This window comes from Oncorhynchus mykiss, chromosome 5 (assembly GCF_057628025.1).
Source record: "Oncorhynchus mykiss isolate SJ-2025 chromosome 5, ASM5762802v1, whole genome shotgun sequence".
Classification (NCBI taxonomy): domain Eukaryota; kingdom Metazoa; phylum Chordata; class Actinopteri; order Salmoniformes; family Salmonidae; genus Oncorhynchus; species Oncorhynchus mykiss.
In genome coordinates this window covers 65602115-65615102 of record NC_143026.1, presented here as the reverse complement: position 1 = coordinate 65615102, position 12988 = coordinate 65602115, and the positions used below count along the sequence as shown (strand labels likewise).

General features: G+C 41.4%; 1 pseudogene; it reads left to right on the top strand.

Annotated features, from left to right (window-relative positions):
• Positions 1–12988, top strand: part of LOC110522984 (required for excision 1-B domain-containing protein-like) — a 24299-nt pseudogene extending 11311 nt beyond the window's left edge.

Genomic DNA, 12988 nt, shown 5'->3' with positions numbered 1-12988 from the left:
TTAAAGCATTGTTGGTTAAAGGGCTTGTAAGTAAGCATTTCACTGTTCTACACCTGTTGTATTCGGCGCACGTGACAAATTCTATTTGATTTGAAATGCAAATTCTACTATTGTGGCTAATCCTTATTGTGGTTAGCTTCACAACACATAACCGGGTCCGGTCAAGCCATACTAGCCGGATGAAGATAGCTGGCTGTTTTTAACGTTTGTTTTGGGCAACAGGGTTAAGTATCTGGCTAGCTAGTTATTTCAATAGGAGAACAACAAGTGGCTACCAGGCTAATACTTACTCACATGGATTCCTAAACCATTGCTAAGAATAATGAAAATGCCTGCAGTTTCTACTGCATTGTTTTCAGACTGGTTGCATTGGTGCTAGCTAGGTACAACCCTAAAGCTAGCTCGCTACCACTTGACAGTGATCGTAATGGTGGTGGTTGGCTTGACGTGCAAATTCAGTACACACGACGTGTATAGCTTTTGACATGCAAAGACCCAAACAGGTCTTATATTGTAATATAATTATAAATACAGTTTATGAAGGTTTTATAGAAATGTTCTGTATAAATAGCCTCTAAAATAAATGTAAACAGACCATAAATGTCTCAATTTAGTGTTCTTGGAAAGTTGTGAGTGCTATTATATGATACAATATCAGTACTTGTTGCATTTACAACTTGTCTAAAGTCTTATCTGACTTCAGCCAGTGTACGGCAGTGGATTGACTGCATTGTTTGAATGGAATGTGGTCATATTGGCAGTTAATTTGAAACATGGAATCATTCCTTTAAAACTGGATGGCTAGCTAGCTGACAAACATAAAGTGCAGATAAATTCTTAAAATTAATTATTTGACACAATATCTGGCTGACCATGGTTGAGTAACTCCCTGACCAAAATGGCTGACCTTTAGCCCATTATAAGAAGGTTCAGGCCCATTCTAGTCTTCTAACTCCTAATTATATTTGTGTAGCAACCTCTGGTTCTAGTTGTACCATCAGACAGAATTTAAGGTTGAACAGTGGACGTATATTTGTCTTGACAGTAGGAGTGAAGTTCATGGAAAAAGTGGACTCTTGCCTTTTGGCTGATCCATTTGTGGTTTCACTATGGGTGAAAAAAGAGTTGGGTAACGTGGAATCGGTGAGGGTAACCAGAAGGGGTCTAGTGATAATTGTTTGTGTTTCTGTTGGTCAGAGGGAGAATGCGCTCGGAATACAACGAATGGGAGCAAGAAAAGTGAATTGTTTCTTTCTCAAGAAAAGAGCGCCAATGAAAAGAGTGATCACTGGGGTTGTAGATAAATATAAAAGTTGACCAGCTGAGGGGAAAGATTCCTGGTGTATGTGATGCTCGTCGTTTGATGCGACGCAGACAGGGTGACGAGAGTGGGGAAACAGAAGAGTCATTGTCTGTTCTTTTGAGTTTTGAGTCTTTGCCTGACAAAGTGAAGTTAGGATATAAAAGTTATCCTGTACGTGCCAAATACATTACGATGTCACAGGTGTCAAGCTTATGGGCATATGGCATCCGTGTGTAGGAGGGAGCGTGTGTAGTAGGAATGTGACAAAGACAAAGGAATGTGTAGTATTGGGGAAAGTAATGGAATGTGTTAATTGTAGGGGTGCCCATGGAGCTGGGGATCCGAATTGTCGTGTGAGAGAGATGCAGATTGAGGTTTCCAGGGTTAGAGTAGTGCAGAAGTTGTCATGCTGAGGCAGTGAAGAAAGTAGAGGAAGATGGGCAAGGGGAGGAGTGGTGAGAGTAGTAGAGGTATACCAGTACAGAGGGATAGGACAAAAGTGATACGTTTCAGTAAGTTTGGATTTTTAGCATTATAGCAATGGTTATCAACTGTACTGCAGGGATGGAACCGAAGTCACAAAAAAATTGAGGTTGTGGTGACAGGTGCAGAGAGGTATTTGGGTGTGCGAGACTTGACATCAGAAGAGTTACAGGGTGTGTTAAGTGGTGATGTCCCATCCTTTCAGGATGATGGCATGAGGTAGGAATAAATACATTCAATTAGTGGAGTATGGTGGTTTTAATGTAATTTTATATAATTTTGAAATTAGTGAGTGTAGTGTTAGATGGTAGGGTATTTATTTAGTAAATTTGTATTTTTCAAGCAAAGCATAAAGGAGTTGTACTCCAGTCTAGTAGTAATCAAATGTAATTTGTCACATACACATGGTTAGCAGATGTTAATGCGAGTGTAGCGAAATGCTTGTGCTTCTAGTTCCGACAATGCAGTAATAACCAACAAGTAATCTAGTTAACAATTCCAAAACTACTACCTTATACACAAGTGTAAGGGGATAAAGAATATGTACATAAAAATATATGAATGAGTGATGGTACAGAGCAGCATAGGCAAGATACAGTAGATGGTATTGAGTACAGTATATACATGTGAGATGAGTATGTAAACAAAGTGGCATAGTTAAAGTGGCTAGTGATACATGTATTACATAAAGATGCAGTAGATGATATAGAGTACAGTATATACGTATACATATGAGATGAATAATGTAGGGTGTGTAAACATTATATTAGGTAGCATTGTTTAAAGTGGCTAGTGATATATTTTACATCATTTCCCATCAATTCCCATTATTAAAGTGGCTGGAGTTGAGTCAGTGTGTTGGCAGCAGCCACTCAATGTTACTTGTTACTTGGTGGCTGTTTAACAGTCTGATGGCCTTGAGATAGAAGCTGTTTTTCAGTCTCTCAGTCCCAGCTTTGATGCACCTGTACTGACCTCGCCTTCTGGATGATAGCGGGGTGAACAGGCAGTGGCTCGGGTGGTTGTTGTCCTTGATGATCTTTATGGCCTTCCTGTGACATCAGGTAGTGTAGGTGTCCTGGAGGGCAGGTAGTTTGCCCCCGGTGATGCGTTGTGCAGACCTCACTACCCTCTGGAGAGCCTTACGGTTGTGGGCGGAGCAGTTGCCGTACCAGGCGGTGATACAGCCCGACAGGATGCTCTCGATTGTGCATCTGTAGAAGTTTGGGAGTGCTTTTGGTGACAAGCCAAATTTCTTCAGCCTCCTGAGGTTGAAGAGGCGCTGCTGCGCCTTCTTCACGATGCTGTCTGTGTGGGTGGACCAATTCAGTTTGTCTGTGATGTGTACGCCGAGGAACTTAAAACTTACTACCCTCTCCACTACTGTTCCATCGATGTGGATAGGGGGGTGTTCCCTCTGCTGTTTCCTGAAGTCCACAATCATCTCCTTAGTTTTGTTGACGTTGAGTGTGAGGTTATTTTCCTGACACCACACTCCGACGGCCCTCACCTCCTCCCTGTAGGCCGTCTCGTAGTTGTTGGTAATCAAGCCTACCACTGTTGTGTTGTCCGCAAACTTGATGATTGAGTCAGGAAGTCCAGTACCCAGTTGCACAGGGCGGGGTCGAGACCCAGGGTCTCATGCTTGATGACAAGCTTGGAGGGCACTATGGTGTTAAATGCCGAGCTGTAGTCGATGAACAGCATTCTCACATAGGTATTCCTCTTGTCCAGGTGGGTTAGGGCAGTGTGCAGTGTGGTTGAGATTGCATCGTCTGTGGACCTATTTGGGCGGTAAGCAAATTGGAGTGGGTCTAGGGTGTCAGGTAGGGTGGAGGTGATATGGTCCTTGACTAGTCTCTCAAAGCACTTCATGATGACGGAAGTGAGTGCTACGGGGCGGTAGTCGTTTAGCTCAGTTACCTTAGCTTTCTTGGGAACGTGCTACTGGTTTGCACCTCACGTATTAACCAAGTTGTACATCAACATTTTCAAGATCATTTCCATGGTAAGTTTGTGTATTGTTGCAGTACATTTGAGGCAACAACATGCAGTTTGTATATAAAAGCTAGATAGCTCGCGTGGGCTAAGTGAGCAATACACAGGGCAAGAAGCTAGCTACAATGCCAAGTAGGCACATTGCTGTGTAACTATCAAGCTAGCTATAACAATATTGTTTAATAACTAAAGTTAGTTAGCTAATAAACACTGGTTGAATCAACTTTGTTTCCACGTCATTTCAATGAAATTACGTCTTTACCCAGTGGGGTAGGTAAATGGACATTGCCAAGTTCTGCAAAACATGTTGTAACTATGTTAATCTAACTAACACCAGCTCCCAAATATAGTTATAATATAGGTATATATGCTAACTAACTTTTGTGTTCACATTATGTCCATTCTCCTAGGTACCCAGACTTTCAAGCATTGGCCCATTGACTGTATGCTGTTCAAGCTGAAAGGCTTTTCAATGAGTAAGTTTATTTTTCAAAATTGGTACATAGATGCACCTCCTGCCTTTCTGTTCACTTAAAGTAGGTTGATGAAGGTGGTCTAACTATCATCATGTTTATTTCTCTCCAGAGGCCATGAAGCATACATGAGGACAGGGCCCCACTATGACTTTGACCACTACAGACAGCTGGTGGACGAGAACGCAAGCTTTCTGTGGCCTCTTGAAGAAGGTGTTGGAGATCAAGGAGCGGCTGCACCAGGACTTTGCCTGTCCAGAGCTTTCTGGACACTTAGACAAGCTGCATAGTAAGGAGAAGCAAAAGCTTTGAGCTGGTCAACAGGGGCTGAAGTCCAAACATTTTATTTTTACCCCCTCAGCCCTTGCGCTAGCTACTTTCCTTCGGGGAATCCCTGTTGAAACCGGATGCAGTTTGACTGTCATCTTAAGTGGTTCAATTCCCTAACGTTTCCCCCTCAGCTCTTGATTTAGCTCAAGGGAGCAAGTGAACAACTTTGGTCACTTGTGGTATTTCTATGACTGACAATAGAATGCAAACTGTAGTCATGTCAAACTCTGGTGGCTGTGGAGTGTCACATTGAATCTACAAGGCCGCATTTTTGGCACGTCAGAAAAAAGTACAGTGGGGCAAAAAAGTATTTAGTCAGCCACCAATTGTGCAAGTTCTCCCACTTAAAAAGATGAGAGAGGCCTGTAATTTTCATCATAGGTACACTTCAACTATGACAGACAAAATTAGAAGAAAATATCCAGAAAATCACATTATAGGATTTTTTATGAATTTATTTGCAAATTATGGTGGAAAATAAGTATTTGGTCAATAACAAAAGTTTATCTAAAAACTTTGTTATATACCCTTTGTTGGCAATGACAGAGGTCAAACGTTTTCTGTAAGTCTTCACAAGGTTTTCACACACTGTTGCTGGTATTTTGGCCCATTCCTCAATGCAGATCTCCTCTAGAGCAGTGATGTTTTGGGGCTGTTGCGGGGCAACACGGACTTTCAACTCCCTCCAAAGGTTTTCTATGGGGTTGAGATCTGGAGACTGGCTAGGCCACTCCAGGACCTTGAAATGCTTCTTACGAAGCCACTCCTTCGTTGCCCGGGCGGTGTGTTTGGGATCATTGTCATGCTGAAAGACCCAGCCACGTTTCAGCTTCAATGCCCTTGCTGATGGTAGGCTTTGTTACTTTGCTCCCAGCTCTCTGCAGGTCATTCACTAGGTCACCCCGTGTGGTTCTGGGATTTTTGCTCACCGTTCTTGTGATCATTTTGACCCCACGGGGTGAGATCTTGCGTGGAGCCCCAGATCGAGGGAGATTATCAGTGGTCTTGTATGTCTTCCATTTCCTAATAATTGCTCCCACAGTTGATTTCTTCAAACCAAGCTGCTTACCTATTGCAGATTCAGTCTTCCCAGCCTGGTGCAGGTCTACAATTTTGTTTATGGTGTCTTTTGACAGCTCTTTGGTCTTGGCAATAGTGGAGTTTGGAGTATGACTGTTTGAGGTTGTGGACAGGTGTATTTTATACTGATAACAAGTTCAAACAGGTGCCATTAATACAGGTAACGAGTGGAGGACAGAGGAGCCTCTTAAAGAAGAAGTTACAGGTCTGTGAGAGCCAGAAATCTTGCTTGTTTGTAGGTGACCAAATACTTATTTTCCACCATAATTTGCAAATAAATTAATAAAAAATCCTACAATGTGATTTTCTGGATTTTTTTCCTCATTTTGTCTGTCATAGTTGAAGTGTACCTATGATGAAAATTACAGGCCTCTCTCATCTTTTTAAGTGGGAGAACTTGCGCAATTGGTGGCTGACTAAATACTTTTTTGCCCCACTGTATATAGCTAGCTTGCTAAAAAAAATAAAAAAATAAAGAATAAAGAAACGTCCCTTTTTCAGGACCCTGTCTTTCAAAGATAATTTGTAAAAGTCCAAATAACTTCATAGATCTTCATTGTAAAGGGCATGACAATGCCACCAGCCATACTGCTCATTCTGTGCGTGATTTCCTGCAAGACAGGAATGTCAGTGTTCTGCCATGGCCAGCGACGAGTCCGGATCTCAAACCCATTGAGCACGTCTGGGACTTGTTGGATTGGAGAGTGAGGGTTAGGGCCATTCCCCCCCAGAAATGTCCGGTGCCTTGCAGGTGCCTTGGTGGAAGAGTGGGGCAACATCTCACAGCAAGAACGGGCAAATCTGGTGCAGTCCATGAGGGGGCGATGCACTGCAGTACTTAATGCAGCTGGTGGCCACACCAGATACTGACTGTTACTTTTTATTTTGACCCCAACCTTTGTTCAGGGCCACATTATTCCATTTCTGTTAGACACATGTCTGTGGAACATGTTCAGTTTGTCCCAGTTGTTGAAATCTTATGTTCATACAAATATTTACACATGTTAAGTTTGCTGAAAATAAACGCAGGTGACAGTGAGAGGACGTTTATTTATTTTTTTGCTGTGTGTGTGTGTATACACACTACCGTTCAAAAGTTTGGGGACACTTCGAAATATCCTTGCTTTTGAATTAAAAGCACTTTTCCCCCCATTAAAATAAAATCAAATTGATCAGAAATACAGTGTAGACATTGTTAATGTTGTAAATGACTATTGTAGCTGGAAATGGCAGATTTTTTTAATGGAATATCTACATAGGTGTTCAGAGGCCCATTATCAGCAACCATCACTCCTGTGTTCTAATAGCACGTGTTAGCTAATCCAAGTTGATAATTTTAAAATAGTAATTGATCATTAGAAAGCCCTTTTGCAATTATGGTAGCACAGCTGAAAACTGTTGTACTGATTAAAGAACCAATAAAACTGGCATTTAGACTAGTTGAGTGTCTGTCTTTAAAAGATTCTGTCTGATAGGCTAATTGACATTGTTTAAGTCAATTGGAGGTGTACCTGTGAATGTATTTCAAGGTCTACCTTCAAACTCGGTGCATCTGCTTGACATCATGAGACAATCAAAAGAAATCAGCCAAGACCTTAGCAAAAAAATTGTAGACCTCAACAAGCCTGGTTCATCCTTGGGAGCAATTTCCAAACGCCTGAAGGTACCACGTTCATCTGTACAAACAATAGTACGCAAGTATAAACACCATGGGACCATGCAGCCGTCATACCGCTCAAGAAGGAGAAGCATTCTGTCTCCTAGAGATGAATATACTTTGGTGTGAAAAATGCAAATCAATCCCAGAACAACAGCAATGGACCGTATGAAGATGCTGGAGGAAACAGGTACAAAAGCATCTATATCCACAGTAAAACAAGTCCTATATCAACATAACCTGAAAGGTGCTCAGCAAGGAAGAAGCCACTGCTCCAAAACCGCCATAAAAAAAGCCAGACTACGTTTTGCAACTGCACATGGGGACAAAGATTGTACTTTTTGGAGAAATGTCCTCTGGTCTGATGAAACAAAAATAGAACTGTTTGGCCATAATGCCCATTGTTATGTTTGAAGGAAAAAGAGGGAGGCGTGCTAGCTGAAGAACACCATCCCAACCGTGAAGCACGGGGGTGGCAGCATCATGTTGTGGAGGTGCTTTGCTGCAGGAGGGACTGGTGCACTTCACAAAATAGATGGCATCATGAGGTAGGAAAATGATGTGGATATATTGAAGCAACATCTCAAGACATCAGTTAAAGCTTGGTCGCAAATGGGTCTTCCAAATGGACAATGACCCCAAGCATACTTCCAAAGTTGTGGCAAAATGGCATAAGGACAACAAAGTCAAGGTATTGGAGTGGAAATCACAAAGCCTTGACCTCACAATCCCATAGAAATTTGTGGGCAGAACTGAAAAGGCGTGTGCGTTCAAGGAGGCCTACAAACCTGACTCAGTTACACCAGCTCTGTCAGGGGGGCCAAAATTCACCCAACTTATTGTGGGAAGCTTGTGGAAGGCTACCCAAAATGTTTGACCCAAGTTAAACAATTTAAAATTGTAATTGAGTGTATGTAAATTTCTGACCCACTGGGAATGTGATGAAAGAAATAAAAGCTGAAATTAATCATTCTCTCTACTATTATTTTGACATTTTACATTTTTAAAATAAAGCGGTGATCCTAACTGACCTAAGACAGGTAATTTTTACTAGGATTGATTGAAACTGAGTTTAAATGTATTTGGCTAAGGTGTATGTAATCTTCCGACTTCCAACTTCAACTGTAGATATTCCATTTAAAAAATCAGCCGCTTCCAGCTACAAGTAATTTACAACATTAACAATGTCTACACTGTATTTCTGATCAATTTGATGTTATTTTAATGGACAAAATGTGCTTTTCTTTCAAAAACAAGTGACCCCAAACTTTTGAACGGTAGTGTATATACATTGACTTTAGCGTTGGCAAATTGGCTTAGTCTCGTGATGAGGAGCCTGTAAAACGTTGCTAGATTCATAAACATATTTTTGAAATTTATTGGAAAAAAATATTTAACTATAAAACTAGCTAGCCGGCTATGGGTAACTGTAGCTAGCTTCCTGACAGGAGTGCTAGCTAGATACGTTAGCTTAGTAGGTACATTAATAGCTTTAGGGTGGTTGTTTTTTAAGCTCCACTTCAAGATTTCCACCAAGGACGTTGCCTCTCCGATCATCACTCTCCCTTGCTTGGGCAAGGGACATTTTAAGGTACACTCGGATGTGACGATGTGATTCAAGGGCTGAGGGCTGTCTACTTTGAGTTTGAAACACAGTCAGTCTCTCTTACCCAGTACACTTTAGCCTGATTGCCAGTCTGTTTATGCTGTCATGTACAAAATGGCTTGACTATGTTCAATGGAGATGGCAAGAACACAACAGACCCCTACCCTTCTCCCCCCTGCGTGTGCACTTGCTCACTTCTCATGAATTGAAAGATTGTATTGGTATTAACATGGGCTTAACTAATTGTGTAACATATTTTTTTACTCCATGTTTAGTGGGACTGAACCGAAGTGCAGGCTCTATATTGCTGTAACAGTGCCTAGTTGATAGATGTTGATAGATGTTGGATCTTAGGGATTACATATGGATGTCAACCATTGAGTTTTATACAGCTTTGATGAATCTTCTTCAGTTGAACAAGTGTATATTGACAGTACATGTACAATAATGCAGTGTTCTGCAACTTCAGTCCTGGCAATTTACAGTATGTGCATGCTTTTATTCAAGCCCATTAATATCACACCTAATTCAAATCATGGTGTTCAGCCTTTGGGCCAGCTAACCAACATCTGTAACGATGTGTTTAAGAGACAAGTGCTCATTGTGCAGATGTATTTATGTTTTCAATAAATATTTGAAGAGGAAATGTAAAGGTAACCGCCAAACTAAAGGAAACACCAACATAAGGGCCTCAATAGGTCACTGAACCACCAGCACAGTTTCAATGCGCCTTGGCATTGATTCTACAAGTGTCTGGAACTCAATGGGAGGGATGCAACACCATTCTTCCATGAGAAATTCCATCATTGGTGTTTTGTTGATGGTGGTGGAAAATGCTGTCTCGTGCGCCACTCCAGAATCTCCCATAAGTGTTTTTATTTTTTTATTTAACTTTGAGACCAGGGTCTCATTTACAATGGTGCCCTGAGGACAACAGTACAACAAATTCAAAATGATGAATAAAAAATAAATTAACTACAAATTACAGAATCAACACTACAGCTTCAAACACCACAAATACAGTTATTCCATCCAAACAGTTGAAATTCTCGACATGAAAGTCCTGAACTTCCCTAGAGGCACCAGAGAGTCAAGATGTAGGGAGTTTTGTAGGCTGTTCAAAAAATGGGGGCACCAAAACTGATGGCAGATTGACCTAAATCAGTGCGTAGTTGTGGAACCTTGAGTTAACCATCCCTGTGAACGGGTTTGGCGTGTCATATGTTTACATTTTAACAGTGAAGTGAGGTAGGTCGGAAGCTTGTGTAAACAAAGAGGGAATAATGGTGTGATCTACGGGACTCTACTGAGGACCATCCTTTTGATACAGGATGCAGTAATGTGTATTAAAACACGTGTGATAAAGTGAAGGGCACTATGGTGGACTGCATCCAAAGGTTGAAGAGTAGTGGCTGACAGGAAAGTTGACTGTACAATCTGCTTCCTGCTGTTTAGGGAGAGGTATGATCTAGTTACAGTATATAAAATAAGCCTTTAAATCTCAGCTTCTTAACTAGCTCTTCCGTATGTCATTTTTTTAAATGTAAAATTATTGTCAACCCAAAAGGCCAGATATTTATAGGATGAAAGAACCATCCAATGCATAAATGTGTAAGCCATCTGAAATATTTCTAAGAGAATTAGAAAACAACATGCGTTAAGTACTAAGTTTAAATCAACAAGGATTTTCTGCAAAGCGGAATTGCAACTCCAACAGCCTGGTCAGTTGTAGGGGCAATAGCATACGTAGGTTTCATCTGCATACAGGTGATTGTTACAGGTTTTTGCAGATTGACCAATATTATTTGAATAAATAGTTAAGATGTCCCAAAATCTACCCCCGCGGGTTACCTTTAGTAATATCGAGGTTACTTGACACCATCAGAAAGCACACATTGTGTCCTGTCTGACAGATAGTTTCCAAACCACTTGCAAGACGTCTGGTCGAGGCCCATTTCAGACAACCTTTGAATGAGTAGGGGATGCTCAACAGTATCAAAGGCCTTGGATAGGTCTGTAAATATGGCAGCCCAGTGAATCCTATGATCTAAGCAATTTAGTATAATATTTAAGAAACTGTGCTATATCCAGGTCCAAAACCAGACTGGTTCACATTAAGAATATAATTTAAGTTATAAAAGGTACTTGACAGTTTGCCAGTGATTCTAATATTTTTGCAAGGCAAGATTAGTTTAGAAATTGGGCAGTAATTATCTAGGTCAGGATCTCCACCAATGGGGAGGACATGTGCTGCCTTCCAGATATTAGGGATAGCACCAGAAGCAATTGTTAAATTAAAATGTGAGTCAAAGGTTCTAAAATGAGGGGGGCAGAACACTGCAGTAGAAAGGGATCGTGTGTATTTTTTGTTGTTGTTGACACGAATGTTTTGCAAGACACTTAATACATAATTGACATAAAATGGTTCAAATGGGGGAAAAAAGGGTGAGAGCAGAGAATGATGCACTTCCAGGCCATGTTAAGAGGTGAATATAGGACTCCCTCTAGTGGAACTTGAGGTATTTTCAGAAACCATTCTGTCAAATAGATGGCCAGCGGAGGCTAAATGGTAATTAAAAGCACCAACAATGTCATTTGTGTGTCTGTTATGGGAGCAGAGGCATGTCATGACCTGCTGGGGCAAAGACTTGACCACATTCCAGAATTGAGCTGGATTTCCACCCCTCTCAGATACACGATTCAAGAAGTACGTTGACTTTGCTTTTCTGACCAGAGTAAGACATCTATTCTTCAAAGAGAGAGAGAGAGCACACACCCTCCCACACATACAACCCCAGGTCATACAGGAAATGCTGCTCATTGCAAGTGTTCAATTGGGTTGCGACCTGGTAACAGACACACACACTTTAAACCCCCTATTTGCCTTTGAGACCTATTTCAAAGTCAGATCTTTTCTTCTAGCCATGGTAGCCAAAATACTGGGCAACTGGGCATTTTTATACATGACCCTAAGCATGTTGGGATGTTAATTGCTTTATTGACTCAGTAACCACACCTGTGTGGAAGCACCTGCTTTCAATATACTTTGAATTACTAATGGTTTCCTTTATTCTGGCAGTTACCTGTAGTTTACATGTTGTCAACAATCCTTTGATTTTAAGCCAACCACGCCTGTTTTTGTCCACGGTTGCGCACACATCGCTTTTGTTGCTGAACAACCCACCCTTCCATAATGCATGACCTCCAAGGTTCATCACAAGACTTCTTCCAGTCAGCCACAAGGGGTCAGGTTTGTCCTCTGAGAATGTAACAAATATCCTGTATTTTCTGCTTCATTGTTCAGGGATGGAACATGACTAGGTAAATTAGAGATGCATAGGGGCAGACATTATTCTTGTTATCAATCGAGAGAAGGTATCATGCAACAAATGTCTCAAATAGTAGAGAAACTTCTTACGGATCTGACATCGTAATGCACAATTGTAATGTGAAGCGCAGAATCTCAGGCAGTAAACAGGAGAATTTAACAAGATTTAAATAATGGCTTTCATTTTCCATACTATCAATTTTCCCAATGTTAAATGTCTGGCATCGGCTTTCCTTCTGGGCAAGGCACGGGCTAGTATTAACATTTGATTGCTCCAGCTCAACGTTTGATAAATGGTTTGCACATGTCTGATGTGTCTTGTCCAGACGGCCAAGCTGCAGCTGGCAAAGCAGAAGGCTCAGGATCACCCAGTGGATGAGGGCTGTCAGGAGAAGATCCAGGAGATCAAGCAGGAGTAAGTGCAGATTTTACCCCTGCTTTCAGGGCTTTATCTCCCCATTGACCCACCCATTCCCTCAATGAGCTGACTCTAAAAATGGAGTGTTGTAGCTGCTGAAGCAGCTCAGTGTCTCGTTAAGCTGCTCCATTGTCATGTCTGATCACTGATGTCATTTTTCATTAGGCCTACCTGCTGTTTGCATGCAGACTACTCACAGGAATGCACTCAATCCTCTTATACCTCTGTCTCCCCTCCTGCAGCATCATAAAAAATAAAGAGGCCCTGAGTGAGATCCTGCAGAACTTTAAATACGACTAGGAGGAGTCGTAG